This window comes from Podarcis erhardii (genome assembly GCF_964252035.2).
Source record: "Podarcis erhardii genome assembly, chromosome: 9".
In the NCBI taxonomy this organism is placed as follows: domain Eukaryota; kingdom Metazoa; phylum Chordata; class Lepidosauria; order Squamata; family Lacertidae; genus Podarcis; species Podarcis erhardii.
Genome location: NC_138512.1, coordinates 5,678,439 through 5,691,640, shown reverse-complemented (window position 1 = coordinate 5,691,640; position 13,202 = coordinate 5,678,439).

Below are 13,202 nucleotides of genomic sequence, written 5' to 3'. Positions count from 1 at the left end.
TTCTGGAAAATTCACAAATCTCAAACAGCCATTAAATACTGTTACAGGAGTCTATGACACTCATCGTGTATCTTTAAAGCTGTCTGTGACCTACTTTGCTGTGTTCATACATACGAATCTGGGGGCTTCATTCCCCCAACACTACAACCTTTACCTTTCCGCTGCAAACTTTGCAGCTTCTTGCAACTTGGCCGAAATAACTTGAGTTGTACTCAGATGTAAAAAGACTTTACAATTCCTTGTTCATTATATCAGAATAATACTGTTTCTCAGGTTAACCAGTAAGCCCAAATTAACAACACCTTATGGTATGTCTTGAGCATATACTATTGTTGCTGCCACCTTTCTCTCTGCCACCGGCCCTCAGGCTTGCAGCCAGAAGTAATTCAGACATCAGGCACCATACAGTATGTTTCCGAGCACAATTCAAAATGTTGGTGCTGACCTTTAAAGCCCTAAACGGCCTCGGTCCTGTATACCTGAAGGAGCGTCTCCACCCCCCATCGTTCAGCCCGGACACTGAGGTCCAGCACCGAGGGCCTTCTGGCAGTTCCCTCATTGCGAGAAGTGAGGTTACAGGGAACCAGGCAGAGGGCCTTCTTGGTAGTGGCGCCCGCCATATGGAACGCCCTCCCTTCAGATGTGAAGGAAAAAAGCAGCTATCTTATCTTTAAAAGGCATCTGAAGGCAGCCCTGTTTAGGGAAGCTGTTAATATTTAATGCTGTATTGTTTTTAACACTTTATTGGGAGCCGCCCAGAGTGGCTGGGGAAACTCAGCCAGATGGGCGTGGTATAAATAATAATAATAATAATAATAATAATAATAATAATAATAATAATAATAATGATGATGATGATGATGTTAGGGGTGAGGAGCCACCTTCTCATTGGCTAAGCAGCGGGAGAGCTCCTGTGCTGAGAGACTTGTGCTTCCAGGGAGATGGGGGCAAAACCACCTCCACCCAGGGTGGGGAGGGCAATGTTCAAAGAACTAGCCCACTTGGGAGATAATCAAACAACCTATCCAATGGGGCTGAGCCTGCTTATCTTAAAAATGTGCTATTGCAAATCAAATGTGGAAATAAATTAGTCTGCGTGTAGTTCAGACTGCAATTTTGTATGTCAACAAAAACCTAAAGTGGTTTGAGTGATGGCATACAAATGAAACCAGAGTCTTATGACAAACTACTCACAGGGCTGGTTCACTTCAAGCCAATCTGGAGACTGGGTTGAAAACAAGCTGACTCCATGCAAGTTCCCTTGGTATACTGAGGAAATAGGTGAGCGCTAGACTTCTCACAAAGAGCAATTGGAGGGGCGAAGCAGCTGACAGGAGGCATTTCATACTGGGCTGAAGTGTGATGACCTGCTTTTCATCTTGCACAGCTTTGCAGTTCACCTTAGGGACCGCACAGGAGACATACTGGGATGCTCCTGTCACTCGGTTTTGAACTGCAGCAGACTGCAGTCTTGGAAGGACCGTGCAACCTCAACTGCTCTGGGCAATCAATCAGTATTTTGGATCAGACATTACATAATCTGTTTTCTTCTGCTAGTATCTTTTTCACACAAAATACATGAAGAAGACGACTAAGGAATATATTTTCTGTCTCTTTAGAGAAGCTTTTATAAACACTTAGGAGTGTCACACTTTTAAAGCAGAGTATTTTAAAATGCACCCTCCCACCCAAACCCTGCCAATCTTTGTCACTGTTAACTATATCACAATTTTAAATGTCTTGTGCATTAAAGCTACTCTTCATCCCTGGCATTAGTACAAGAGCACTGACTGCTACAGTAGGCAGGAAGCATCGAATGGCCACTGGTTGCCATCCCTGCCTTTGGCAAAAAGCACAGCAGTTGCCAGTAGCAGAGGGAAAGCTCAAGGATCATTCTCTCGCTCCCCTCCCTCCTGTCCTTAGGTGACTATATCAGTTGTGAATATCAGTTGCCAGGTTCTCTTGCCAGACTAAGGAAGGGTGCCTCTCCCTTCTTGTGGAGGTTAATACTGGTCAAAATGAACATGTCCCCCCATCAAGAATTCCAAAGGTTGGAAAGTATGGGGATTTGCCAGGACCCAAGACTGGCTTCAACAGCCAATTTCACATACAAGAAGGTCAGAGCATAGGCAGTGAGAGAGAATTCTCCATTTGCATAGCTTGAGGGATCTTTTAAAATCCTGGAGGTGGCAGTGAGCATGTCAGACCAACCTAAATTTAAATAATGACTGAACACAGGCACAAATAATAAGCAGCGGGCTGGAATTAGATTGAAAATAAATATCAGGCTGGGTACAATATGGGTCTGGAGGGACACAGGTGGCACTGTGGGTTAAACCACAAAGCCTAGGAATTGCTGATCAGAAGATCGGCGGTTCGAATCCCCGCGACGGGGTGAGCTCCTGTTGCTCGGTCCCTGCTCCTGCCAACCTAGCAGTTCGAAAGCACGTCAAGTGCAAGCAGATAAATCGGTACCGCTCGGGTGGTAAACGGCATTTCCGTGTGCTGTTCTGGTTCGCCAGAAGCGGCTTAGTCATGCTGGCCACATGACCCAGAAGCTGTACGCCGGCTCCCTCGGCCAATAAAGCGAGATGAGTGCCGCAACCCCAGAGTCGGCCACGACTGGACCTAATGGTCAGGGGTCCCTTTACCTTTACTTACAATATGGGTCAGTGCTGAGTGGTTCCAAATACATTCATTATACTACCTAGGTGGAGAGCACAACTACTGAATTATTGGTAGGGTATGGAGTGGGACTTCATTTTCAGTATGATCAGTCCAAGTGTTAGGGGATTTTACTTTTGTTTAATAAAATCCCACGCGGACTCATGGTTATAGGAGAAAGGAATCCAGGTTCATAACCTTGTTAACAATTACATCCTTCAGACCAAATGCTGGGATGATAAAGGACCGTTATACTACCATAGAAGACCTTGTATAACTGCATTAACCTTATCAGATTTTTGTAGGAAGCATGCAGACCAGCTAATAAAAGTATGAATCATGCAAGTCCTGGGGGTGTAGGTTCTCCTCTGAGTATAACATTTCGTGAATTTCTGTTTCTCTGCCATGTGCAGGCTGTCCCTGTGGTACAATGATGTCAGTGAGTTGGCTTCCCGATGAGAACCTGAAAAGGCACATTTACAAAGCATGCAGCTAAAAGGTTTAAGAGTCCATTTGGTCACTGGCTACATGTACATGTACTTTAATACACAAGTACATGTACCAAGGGACATAGAAACACTGGAGTCAGGAAAACTTTGTTCCTCAAGCAAAGCCCCAGCCCAAACAGGAAACCATTTATGGCCCTGTCCTATGCAGAAGGGTCCAATGACCTGACCTGAGTAAGCAGGACCAGATCAGGTTCTGAGAAGGCTTCCTTATCAGCCTGGGAAATAACTGGTGCTGCAGTTCTGATAGCTCACTACACGGGACAGCCATACACACGAGTGGAAAGGTCCCTGGCATTTCCTGACATCTTACAACAGCTGTACCATACCATACACCTCAGCACTTCTCCGATGAAAATAGGGATGTCCCATTCCATAATGATAATTTTTACTCTTTATACCCCACACATCTTACTGGGTTGCCCCAGCCACTCTTGGCAGGTTCCAACATATATAAAAACATAACAAAACATTAAACATTGAAAAACTTCCCTATACAGGATTGCCTTCAGACGGCTCAGGGGTCAGATAACTCCATACCCTCCAACATTTCACCAATGAAAAAAGGGACGTCCTAAGGAAAAATTGGACATTTTGGGGTCAAATCAGAAACCGGGATGGCTTCTCTAAATCAGGGACATTCCCGGGAAATAGGGAAACTTGGAGGGTCTACTGCACTAGCTTCTGAATCATTTCCAGGCACAACTGAAACTGCTGGTTGTTACTGTTCAAGCCCTAAAAGGTATGTTCTGCCAGTATGAGACTGCTCAGCCCTTAAGATCTGCAGGAGACCTGCCCAAAGGTTAAGGCCTACTGGGAAATGATCTATAATGAAATTAAGAAAATCCTTAAGTGGACATTTGCAAAGAAACCGGAGGCTTTTCTCTTGGGTATGGTCGGCCAATTGGTACTGTGATGGGATAGTGAGCTGCTTGTGCGTAAAAGCTTGATCCCTCTGGGGTTTGGCTGGTCATCCAAACCGATGCACTAACGGAGCCCCCAAAGCATGACTCCGTCAGTCGCTGGTAGAATCTGACAGTGGGCGTCTACGGAATTTACGCCAACATAAAAGCTCTTTGACAGACATGCGCTTTCGAGACTCTCTGCGTGACAGTTTCCGGCGAAGGGTGGGCGTTCCCAACGGGGGTCCCGTTACCTCTCCACTACTCTCACTGGAAGCATCCCAGAGCCTCCCCTCCGCTGTGACTCCTGCACTCCCCCTGCTGGTTCCCTCTTCTACTGCAGATTCTCTCCTATTCTCCTGTAGCCTGTCCACCACCTGTCTCTCCGATGGCAGTTCCCTGACATCCACCTCCCCCCCAGGGCCCCCTTCACCCCCTCCCGCCTCCTCTCCCACTGGCGGTGAGGGCGGAAAGCCCCTGAAGGAACTCTCCTCGTCGTCCGAGGATTCTAACACTTCCAGCCACGGCGTACCGTCTCTCTCCCCGTCTTCCTCTTCTTCGTCGGAGTCGGCTTCTTCACCCACCCCTGACTCTGGGAACCCTTCAAACTCTCCTTCCTCATCGGTGGTCCCAAAGTGTTCCCTTCTAAATCGAGCCACGGGTTGCGGTTTTCTTGGGAAACGCTGATGAAATGTTTCTATTAAAACCTCGTCATTGACTACCTCTGCTGGTACCCAAGTGTTTTCCGACTCTGCTTCCCCCTCCCATTCTACCAGATATTCCACCTGATTCCCCTTCCACCTGGAATCAATGATTCCTGCCACGTTCATGTCGCGCTCTCTCTCTTCTATCACGGGCGTTTGGGTGGCCTCTCTCTCACGCTCCCCCCACTCGCGTCCCTCTCGGTATGGCGACAGTAATGACCTGTGAAATACTGGGTGTAATTTCATGTGACTGGGCAGCCTGAGTTTGAATGCCACTGGGTTGACCTGCTGTATGACCTCAAAGGGTCCCAATCTTTTGGGCCTCAATTTCTTACTCCCGCCCTTGAACGGTAGCCCTTGGGTGGACAACCACACCCGGTCCCCCACCCTTATAGTTTCACCTTCCCTCCTATTTCTGTCTGCTTGCTTCTTATATTCTTCCTTGGCTTTCTCTAAGTTAAGTTGAAGCTGACGGTGGATCGCCTCCATCTCTTCAAAAAAATATTCCGCCGCCGGCACGCTCCACCTCTCCCCTCCCTCTCCTGGGAATGCCCGGGGGTGACACCCATAATTTGCCAGGAAGGGACTCATCCCTGTGGACACGTTCTCCGCGTTGTTGTAGGCAAATTCTGCTAGAGGTAACTTATCCACCCAATCATTTTCTCTGTCTTTTACATAACACCTCAGGTATTGTTGTAAAACCCCATTTGCCCTTTCCGCTTGCCCATTGGTTTCTGGGTGCCGGGCAGTTGAGAAATTGAGTTCTACGTGCAGTAAGCTCATAAGTTTCCTCCAGAACCTGGAAGTAAATTGTTTCCCTCTGTCGCTGACCACCCTCAAGGGGGCGCCATGCAACTTGAAAATATGTTCTACAAACAACTTGGCGGTTTCCTCCGCTGTGACTGCATGTGAACAAGCTATAAAATGACACATCTTGGTTAATTGATCTACCACCACCATGACAGCTGTTTTGCCTTTGGATTTTGGCAGGTCCGTCATAAAATCTATGGATACTGCCTCCCATGGCCTTTCGGGCGTGGGTAAGGGTTGTAATAGCCCCGCTGGCGCCACCCTCTCTCCTTTCGCTCGCTGGCACCTGTCGCAACCCCTGACATATTCCCGTACGTCCTCCCTCACCTTGGGCCACCAAAACTCCCTGGTAACCAACCACATGGTTTTGTGCTGTCCAAAATGTCCCGCTGTGGGGCTGTCATGCAACTGCTTGAGTACTCTGCCCCTCAGTTCCCCGTCGGGTATGTACAGTGCCCCTTTGTAATACAACGCCCCGTTCTTTTCTTCGAACCCCCCTGTGTTCTCCTCTGTCCTCCGGAGCTCTCTGAGTTTCTCTTGGGCGTATTCATCTTTCTCCGTACCCTCTATCAGTTCCCTCTGCCCCACCAATGCCGCCCCACACACCCAGCGGTCTTCAGAGATTACATGCCTTGCCTCAGGCGCTCCCTCCCCCTCTAAGTACTCAGGTTTCCTGGAAAGAGCGTCCGCCCTCACGTTCTCGGAGCCGGGCACGTAACGAATCTCAAAGTGGAATTTGGAGAACTCCTGGGCCCATCTCACTTGTCTCTGGTTCAGCACTCGGGCTGTTCTCCAGTATTCCAGATTTTTGTGGTCAGTTCGGACTTGAACCTTGTGCTGCGCCCCAATCAGCAAGTGCCGCCATTTCCGGAATGCTTCATGAATGGCGAGCAGTTCTCGGTCGTACACTGTGTAGTTCCTCTCTGATTTGTTCAACTTCCGCGAGAAGAATGCACACGGTCTCCATTCAGACGTATCTTTTCCCGGCTGGAGAAGAACGGCCCCCACCGCTCGGTCTGACGCGTCAGTCTCCACTCTCATTGGTTGTTGTAGATCCACGTGCAAGAGTTGCTCTTCCGACGCAAACGCCTGCTTTAAGCGTTCGAACGCTTGTTGCGCTTCTCCCGTCCAAACAAATTTCTTTTTGCTACTAAGACAATCCGTGATGGGCGCTGTTAAATGGGCAAAGTTTTTGATGAACTTCCTATAGAAGTTTCCGAAGCCCAGGAACCTTTGCACGTCCTTCTTGGTCTTTGGTGTTTTCCATTCCAGTACCGCTTGAACCTTGCTGGGATCCATGGCCAATCCCTTGTCAGACAACCGGTACCCCAGGGATTCCACCTCCTTGGTATGAAACTGACACTTCTCCAGTTTCACCCACAGCCGGTTTTCTCGCAGCTTGCTCAGTACCTCTCTTACATCTCGCACATGCTGCTCCTCATTGTCTGAGTACACCAGAACGTCATCTAAGAACGCTACGCAGTTCTTGTAGAGCAGTGGCCCCAGGACGTGATTCATGAATGATTGAAAACAGGCGGAGCCCCCTTGTAATCCGAAAGGCATAACGGTGTACTCAAAGGCCCCCAAGGGGGTGAACATAGTGGTCTTCCACTCATCCCCCTTTCTCACACGTATCAAGTTATATGCCCCCCTAAGGTCCAGCTTGGTAAAAATTTTCCCTTTTCTCACCCGTGTTAGAATGTCATCAATTCTGGGCATAGGGAAAGTCACTGGTTCTGACACTGCATTTAGGGCCCTGAAATCACATACAAGCCTGGGCTTGCCTGTGTTTTTTTTGTCCACAAAGAACACTGGGCTGCCCCCCACCGCTCGTGACTCTCTGATGAAACCTCGCTTGAGATTCTTGTCAATGAACTCCCTTAACTCCTGCATCTCACTGTCTGACATTGCATACAGCTTGCCCACTGGCAATTGTGCTCCTGGGAGTAAGGTAATTTGACAATCAAAGGGTCTGTGCGGGGGCAGTTTATCTGCTTCTTTTTCGCTGAATACGTCAAGCAAGTCAGCGTATTGTGGTGGCACCCTCCCTTTGTCCATCACTTCCATCACTGCTAGAGTGCCCCTGGCGCCTGCCTGAGCCTCTCCCTCCTTGCAGTGTTCTAGGCAATGTGCTGATCCAAAGGAAACCACTCTCTGATGCCAGCCTACTAGCGGATCGTGTAGCGCCAGCCAGCTCATACCCAAGATAATAGGAGCTCCTCCCAAGGTGGCTACGTTAAACGCTATCAGTTCGGTGTGTCGTGCCACCCTCATTATCATTGGTACAGTCTGTTGGCTCACTTCTCCTCCCAACAGCTCCCTCCCATCAATCGTGGTAACCTGCAAAGGCTTACTCAATGGGATAGTCTGTATTTGGTGTGCAGCTGCAAACTCTTTGCTCATGAAATTACATGAGCTACCTGAATCCAATAGCGCCTTTATCTTCAGTGGGTGTCCGTTTGCCAGTTCCAGCAACACCTCTATCACAAGCGCTGGTCTTGGAGGTTCCGGCGTGGGCACATTCATTACTCCCTGGCCTGGCTGCTGTGCCCTGATGTTGGCAACCAGGCGTTGGCTTTTACTGGCTCCGTGATTTCTTCTTCCTCCTTCCCCCCAACAGTTCCCGCCATCCCTTGCCATTCCTTCCTTTGCGGACAGACTCTGGCAAAGTGACCTGGCTGTTGGCAGAGATAGCATCTCTTGCCGCTCTTTCCCTCCTTCTTCCGCCCTTCACTGGTGTTTGAAACTGCGCGCGCGCGCGCTGTTCCAAGTTCCATCGGCTCTGCTGGCGGGAAAGGCTGCTCCGGAATCTCTGGAATGCGGAAGTCCTTCCAACGTTCCCCCTTTCCTTCCCGCTTTTCCATAGCTCTAGCTTCCTGGCGTGCCCCAATGGACAGCGCTGATTTAGTCAGCTGATCCATAGACTCCGCCCTAGGCGCCCGGGAAAGTTCATCTTTCACTGCCGGAGAGAGACCTTCTTCAAACAGCATTTGAATAGGTTCACTAGCAAGGTCCCACCCAAGTCTATGAATCAGCATGGTGAACTCAGTCCAGTACTCACGTACAGATCGGCTCCCCTGTTTACACGCCATTAACTGCCTGCGCACCACTCCCTGCTCGATCTCGCTGGAAAACATCAAGTCCATGGCGCGGAAAAACTTCATTGTGTCCTTTAAGATTTCATTATTGGCTGCCATCAGGGGCCGAACCCAGTCCCTCGCCCCTCCCTCTAGATGGCCAATCACGTACGCCACTCTAGAGTTCTCGTCGGGGAAGTCATCAAACAGTAGATTGAGAGCATATTGCATCTCTGTCCTAAAGGCTTGATAGTTCCGGGGATCCCCCCCAAATTTCTGCACCAGTCCAGGCACCCGTCTGGCAAGTGGGGTGGTCTTCCCCTTATCTGCATCTTGAGCCCTCCTCTCCTCGAGCCTCGCCGTTTGCAGTGCCAGCTGGACCTCCAACGCCCTGTACCTTTGTTCCAGGCTTGGATCTGCGCCAGCTCCCGCTCCTGCTCCTCCGGTTCCGGATGGTTCGCTCATGATGCCTTCTGCTTGCACAAGCTGCTTTCAAAGACTGTCAGATTGCTGTGATGGGATAGTGAGCTGCTTGTGCGTAAAAGCTTGATCCCTCTGGGGTTTGGCTGGTCATCCAAACCGATGCACTAACGGAGCCCCCAAAGCATGACTCCGTCAGTCGCTGGTAGAATCTGACAGTGGGCGTCTACGGAATTTACGCCAACATAAAAGCTCTTTGACAGACATGCGCTTTCGAGACTCTCTGCGTGACAGTTTCCGGCGAAGGGTGGGCGTTCCCAACGGGGGTCCCGTTACCTCTCCACTACTCTCACTGGAAGCATCCCAGAGCCTCCCCTCCGCTGTGACTCCTGCACTCCCCCTGCTGGTTCCCTCTTCTACTGCAGATTCTCTCCTATTCTCCTGTAGCCTGTCCACCACCTGTCTCTCCGATGGCAGTTCCCTGACAGGTACCAAAGAAAGATAGGACTTTTTTCATGTATGCAACTACAGCAGCAAGAATTCTCTTGGCAAAGTATTGGAAGATGCAAGAATTACCTACTCTGGAAGAATGGCAGACGAAGGTGACTGAATTTATGGGACTGGCAGAGATGACCGGCAGAATCTGTGATCAGAGGAGAGAGACAGTGGAAGAGGACTGGAAAAAATTTAAAATATATCTTAAGAACTGCTGTAAAATTTCAGACTGATAAAATGTCAAGGGGTAAGAAACACAGAATTATAGCTGTAAATGTTGAAGTTAAGAGAACCTGAGGGAAGTTAAATATAGAAATGGAATGAAGGATTGCTAAAAAATTGGAAACAAGGGTGCAGTGAAGGGGAGGTATGGGGAAGTCATGTGTTGTTTGTGAATGTTTTTCTTTGTGTGTTTTTTGTTTATGAAAATTAATAAAAATTATTTTTTTAAAAAAAGGATCTGCAGGAGATCTCTTATCTCTCTTACCTCCTTGGATTAGTTGAGGTGTGGCTGGTGAGAAATGCTGCCCACGTTATACACTTCAGTGCAATTTTAATGCTACAATAACTAGAACTTTAGGAATTTTACAACTTACATGAGTCCACATATTTGCAGTCGTTCCCTCTGTAAAACAGATCTCACACTCAAACACCTCCCCTTAAAAGAACTTAACACAAGACATTGACATTTCATCTTGTCTCTGTAGCACATTAGCACATCAATCACAAGGGGCATTCCAGGTTTGAGGGTGTTTCCTTTTCCTTCTCATTATATCCCTGCAGTCTCAAAGCAGAAAAATATTTGAGATCCCTGTATAGAAGGTGCTGCTCACCAATCAGATTGATTCCATACTGTCCTTGAAATCATTCTTTTCTTCTAACAATACTGAGAAGATTTAGAGACATCTGTTTCCATGGTGACTGGAGGTGCCCATATAAAATACCACGGAGCTTAGAGCATGTTGACTGCTGTTGTCTCCATAGTAACAGAAGATCCAACTATTTCTCCTCCACACAACTGCTGCAGAAACTTTTGCTGATGTGTGTGTGTGGGGGGGGGGGGACTTGGTAGAGGGACCTTAAAGTCCACGGGCTTCAACAGAACTTTAAGCAATCCAGTTTTGGAAAGATTCAAGGCCTTCATAGACGTTACTTGGGAGTTGAAACTATACATGGATAACATGAGTGAAGCTGTACTGCTGCTCCACTTTTTATAACATGCACACTGAGGGATCTTCCCTCTCAACGCAGGGTCCTTACTTGCATTCAGACGAGTATGTGTTGGTCTTCTGTGTTGTCAGGACCTCTGCACAGTTGGGGATATTGAATTTGGTGGGATGCATTTTCACAAAATGCCTGCACTCCTTTTGGCTCAGCCGGTTTAGTTAAATATCCAAAAATCAGACTGATGGGGAGCAAGTGTGATGAACCTGTAGCATTCCACCTCTTGTCGGACTCCCACTTCCATCGTCCCTGATCACAGGTTCTCCATCCATGACTCTCTAACATTAGCTTATACTTTGTTACTGTCATTTCAATTAATCAAGTACCTGACAAAAGGCTCAATACTTTATTGTAATATATATATATATATATATGTGTGTGTTTATAGTAATAACAATTAATTTATTTTTTGGGGAAAATATCACTTACTTGCATACAGGACTATTGCATAAACTTTACATTAAAAATAGAGATGGAGTACTTAGGGAGGGGAAAGAAATTCCATTCAGTTCACACTTAATAGGCAAACTTAATTCACAGTTCTCTGAATTTTAAAGTGCAATTCTCCAGCCAAGTAATGTGCACAAAAATTCACATAGCAGGGTAAAAGTGTGCATCAAAATGTATCTATTAGTTAAAGCAACATACAAAAATGCATTATATTAGGGGGAAATTGTTTGCACAAAAAAGTGTACATTTGGCAAATTTGCATTAAAATGTGTATATTGAGAGAAATGCACACTAAAATGCTGGTGAATATATATATATATATAGTCACAAACTACATGGAGAACTGAATTTAAGATTGGTAGATTGGTGTAATGAGAAACTGAAACTGTTAGATTCTCCCATCCTTAGAGGTCATTCTACCCCTTCACAAAACCTTTTTCACCCATGAAATTACAAGAGAATTTATGCCAACGTTTAGGAGAGTTGGCAAGTGTTACTACCTTAGCTGTTCATGGCCCAGGAGCTTCCTTGCTTCTTCTTCATAGACCCCTCTGGGAAGCCATCTCCATCCCAAAAGCCCTGCGAATAATGCTATGTCATGGTTTAGAGTTTTTTCCATGGCAAATACTATTTCAACTATCTTAAAAACTGCTGTCTCTCTGTCTTCTGCTAGTCTTTCAGAATGGAATCCTTCTCAACTATCAGGAGCCCAGAAGAAGTGGTTTTCATTTTAGAACATCTTTTCCTGTAGTTTGACCGTCTAGGTGCACACTTACTTTTAAAAGAATAAATATATATGGATGTAAGAATTGCAAACTCTGGAGAAACTGGGGCCATTTATTCCCCTAAGCCACACATTTTATGATGCTGCTCTATTTATTGTTTGTAGAACAGAGACACTCTACTCAATTATTCATTTCTGTCATCAATCATCTTTTGAAATGTCTGAAGTTGCAAAAATATATTGTCTAGACTTGTAAAGGATGCAGCACCAAATATATGTGATTTATGCTGTGGTGTATTACAATGAGCTGATTTACAATGTAGCATTTCCATAATCCAAGGAATGAAAAATGATTTATGCTAAAACCAAAGTGTTAAGCTATAGCAGACGGTATCTACATTTGCTACAGAAAATCATGATCTGTTTGCTGGTCATTTGCTATGGAGAGCCAGGATACCATATGATTGTTATAATTAATAGCATCAGCTCGTCATACAGAGAGTCCCCACAGCTAATAGCACAATATACTTCCCTATCAGTGCAGTGTCAAAAAAACCCACTTCATTGTAATTATAATAATGATAATCAAAGCAAGGATCCTGGAAAATTAATAGGGGAGGGCTTGCAATCTTTCTGTGAGGTATGCTGAGTTCTGTAAGTGACAGGAACAGTGGTACCTCGGGTTACAGACGCTTCAGGTTACAGACGCTTCAGGTTACAAACGCTTCAGGTTACAGACTCCGCTAACCCAGAAATAGTACCTTGAGTTAAGAACTTTGCTTCAGGACGAGAACAGAAATGGGGAGGCCCCATTAGCTAAGTGGTACCTCAGGTTAAGAACAGTTTCAGGTTAAGAATGGACCTCCAGAATGAATTAAGTTCTTAACCCGAGGTACCACTGTACTACTATCCAGTACTATCCACTGCTCAGTAGTGAACCACCTGCCACCGCCATGTGTTGCTTTTTCCTCTGGAGAGTGGCAGGCATCATTCTGTACACTGTACTTTCCACAGCCTCCTGCGTGTATTCTGAGGTCTGCAACTGCTGTCCTTGCTCCTCTGGCCCAGAATCGGTGTCTGAGGTGAGGGCATGGAATCGTGTTTGCAGCTCCTGACAGTCCTGCTTGTGTGTGTTACGATTCTCCAGGGGTTCATCTCCTGCAATGGGCAATCTTCTTCCTCGGGGGGGGGGGGCAGCCTATCTGCATTGCTGTTTCAGGACAGTC